This window comes from Pipistrellus kuhlii, unplaced genomic scaffold (assembly GCF_014108245.1).
Source record: "Pipistrellus kuhlii isolate mPipKuh1 unplaced genomic scaffold, mPipKuh1.p scaffold_m20_p_49, whole genome shotgun sequence".
NCBI lineage: Eukaryota > Metazoa > Chordata > Mammalia > Chiroptera > Vespertilionidae > Pipistrellus > Pipistrellus kuhlii.
The window spans coordinates 1,397,700-1,401,440 of NW_023425550.1; the positions used below are offsets into that span (position 1 = coordinate 1,397,700).

Here is a 3,741-nt window from a genome sequence, read left to right on the forward strand (position 1 = left end):
CTTTTACTGTTTATTTTTCTACATTCTTGAATAAGCTAAGAAAATCCAGGTATATATATATTTTGTTTTTACAGAATGACAGACTAAGTGTGATAGTGTGATACAGGCATTCAAAAATTAACTATTTTATCTGTTTTTGCATCTGTGCTCTTTCACACACACACACACACACACACACACACACACACACACACATACACACACAAAAGCCTATTCCAAGTCCACACTATCTGGTTACAGAGTACAAATACAATGAAGGATTCCCATTTTTTTCTTTTTTTACCAAATAGCAAAGTTCTTTGTCTTAAGTTAAATTACAATCAACGTGTGATCCATGTCATTTGTAAACTTAGATTCTGAAGCTAAAAAACATTCTACTTAAAGTAACATTATAAAATACCAACAATAAAAGAAGATACATTTCTAAGTCAACCCAATGGAACAGAGACACACAGATGTTATTCACTATAATCCCCTAGCCTAGCCCTCCACCGCTTGGATCATTGACTTCCCTCTTAAAACACAAAGTAAGGAAATCTGCCTTGGACTTCACTGAGGGCAGAAGAAGCAGCGACTGGACTTGGCAGAAGAGCTTGCACTGGCCATGGTGCTAGGATCATCTGTGGTGCTAATTCTGGCCCGGGCTCTCTGCTCCTCCTCTCTCAAAGCCTCCTCATACCAGTGTGGGAAGGATCTGGGGTCACTCCCGTTGATCTGGGCCAGAAACTCTAGGACTTTGAACTTGGTGATCTCAGCGTGGGCCCTGGGACCCCACAGGAACTCGTACCGTGCCGGTTCGCTGTTGTGCACCTGCCAGTATTCCAGGTACTGTTCCTGCACCCAAACTTTGGTGAGGAGCTCCCTGGGCTCCCCATAGATGCAATGCTCCATCCCAGCATACACCCCCATGGCATTCAGTGCTTCCCATATCTTCTCTTAGGGGACACAATCATCCTCCGTGAAGATTATACTAAGGATGAGTATCAGAAGGCCAGTCTTGGGCTTACTGTGCACATGGTTCACCATCCCATCATAGGTCAGGCCCAGGTTGGTGACTAGGACATGGGTGTGGCTGGTGCGGTCCACTTCCTTCACATCAATGCCATAAACCAGCTGCATGCACTCAGAGGCCTCGCTGAAGATGACAGCAAAGTGGTCCTGGTGCTCTCTGATGACGCTACTCAGCATTTCTACCTTTGTGGTCAGCTCCTGAGTGCGATACTTCCGGAGCAGGAACCCCACCAGATCAGCTACCTTATCATCAATCACGTCCCTGGGCAAGGACTCTGTGTCTGACAGGGCCCGGGAGGTGCTCGGACCCTCCTCTTCTTGGCTGCTGGACTGGCTCAATGGAGCAGCAGCGTCAATGGCAGTAGGGGGGGCACAGGCGCTTGGAGAGCTCTGGGTAGGACTCAGTGTCCCAGCAGCAGTGTGAACCTCCTCTTCCTCCTGTTCCTCGTCCTCTGGGGTGCTTGGGTTACTTGAAAGCAGAGGATTGTGGGAGGAAGAGGAGGAGGAAGGGGGAGAGGAAGAGAAAGAGGAAGGAAAAGAGGAGGAGCAGGTGGAGGAGGAGGAGGAATAATACTCTTCCTCAGCCTCTTGATTCTCAAGCGAGTAGCGTCGTCGCTTTGGAGCTCGAGGCATGATGACTCCCTTCAGGCAGCCACAGGAGTGTGGGCAGCAGGTGGGCAGTGAGGACTCACAGGCCTGGGGAGAGAGGAAGTGTAAGGGGCCTCAGCTGGGTACACCCTTGTCAGCTTTGACAAAACAGAGCTACAGGTCTCCTCTTTAGGGGTGCTCTTGGGCCTCACTGGGGTCTCTCCTCCTGGGTGGCCTGTCCCCTAAGATCCGGAATGAGGAAGTCAGATGGTTCTTCGGGGAACAGTCGGCATAAGCCAGGGTTCTGTGGCTGGCAGTGGGGTGGGGTTGGGTGCTGCAGGGGTCCTCCTCTATCCTGGCATGGGGGAGAACCTGGGGACACATTCTAGGTGAGGGCAGGCACCTCACCTTGACTGCTGGCACGGCCTGGTCCTCCTCTGCTCTGTGACCTGTGTTTTGTGCCTCAGACCAAGGCCTTTATGCCCTGCTTCCTGGAGCCCATGTAACAGGAAACGAGTAAACACCTCAGAGTGCAGGTGGCATGCAGAGCCATGGGCCTCCAGTGCTGACAAGAGGGAGGCCAGGATTCTGTGAGTTCCCCACTGTTCTGGGCTGGAAGGTCTCCTGCCTCCTCACTCAGGGTCCTCGCCTTTCCCCTGGCAGGGCCTGTGAACCTCCCGTCTGCTGGCCCTGACGCAAAACTCTTAGAACAAGGCTACACACCCCTGAGACTGAACAGGAGAAAGTGAGGGGGCCCCACACCTGACCACACCTGCCCAGGACATCCCACGGGACAGAGTATGATCTGGCCAAACTCTGTGGCGGCTATCTGCCCTGGGACGGGGAGTCCCCTCAGTCCTAACCTTGACATCTCACAGGGTCTTGGACAACTTCCTGTGTTGACCTGAAGCAACTTTCCTTCAGACTAAAATTCTCCCTTCCCGAGTCACTGGTGGAGGACCTGAGGGACACCATGGCTAGCCATCACGTTCCACTTTCTCTCATGGATGACAGAAGTGGCAAAGCAAGGCTAGGATTCCACCCATTGTGAAGTGAGCTATTCCCTGAGTCCTCAGCTGAACCTTGAAAGGATACAGCAAGACTCAGGAGCAGGGGAGGAGCATTAGGGCTCCTGCTGTCTTTTCTCTGATTCCTCACCTTAAAGGAAGTCAGGGCCCAGGCCATCTCCCCTCTCCTCCTTTGCTGGCCTGCACGCGGTCCGTCAGTCCAGGTCTCTCACCTGCCTGAGGCCTACCACCCCAGCCAAAATCAGAATGCTCTGCCTGGGGTCTCTCAGAGCTGAAAATGGAAGTGGGGTAAATGTCCTTGAGTTCCACATTTATTCTGCAGGAGAATTCACCCTCCTTCCTCCCTCATGGTCAATAGCTTGGCCACTTGCAGTGACCGAGTGTCCTTGCTCTGCTGTCTATATACCACAGCCTTTGTGTAAGGCCCCACCTTGTTCAGACTCCTGAGAGCAAAGGGAGTGAGAGGATCCATGGGAAATCAATTCCAGAAACCCCAGGGATGAGAACAGGTGCGGGTTCCTGAGGTGTGCCCACTATGGTGGGATCCAAGGTTCCCTCAGTCCTCTCTCAGGATCCTCCCTTGAGCCTGGTAGATGCTGGCCCACCCTCTGCTGAAGTGAGGTCCTGCTCTTTACATCCAAGCCCCAGACTGTCAGACCCAGATGCAGGAATAAGAAAATGCCACCTATGATCATCCTCCCATGAGGCCTGCCTATGAACTTTGGAAGGTCCTGGGACTACCCGCTGCCATTCTCAATTACTGCTCCTGATCCTGAGTCTGCTGTGCAATTCAGCACACACTCTCTGTGGTCAACCACCACCACCACCACCACCACCACCACCACCACCACCCAGTGGGATCCCAGCACTGTCTCTGGTCTAGTTTCCAGGTTCCCTCCGTCCTCCATCAGGGTCCTCACCTTGACTCTGGCAGGTCCTTGGCGCACCAACTGCCTATACTGGGTCCCACTCACTCTACCAAACCCCTCAAGTATCTGAAACCTGGACTTTCCATAATCTAGCTGCTAGGGTCCTTGGCTCACCATCTGCCTAATTCGGGTCCTACTCCCTCTACTGAACACACAAGGTCTCTGAGACCGGGACTGAGTCTGGT

The 3,741-nt window shown here is 52.6% G+C and overlaps 1 pseudogene; it reads right to left on the reverse strand.

Moving 5' to 3' along the window:
* Positions 1–549: 549 nt before the first annotated feature.
* Positions 550–1,644, reverse strand: LOC118704973 (annotated as a pseudogene).
* Between the last annotated feature and the right edge of the window lie 2,097 nt (positions 1,645–3,741).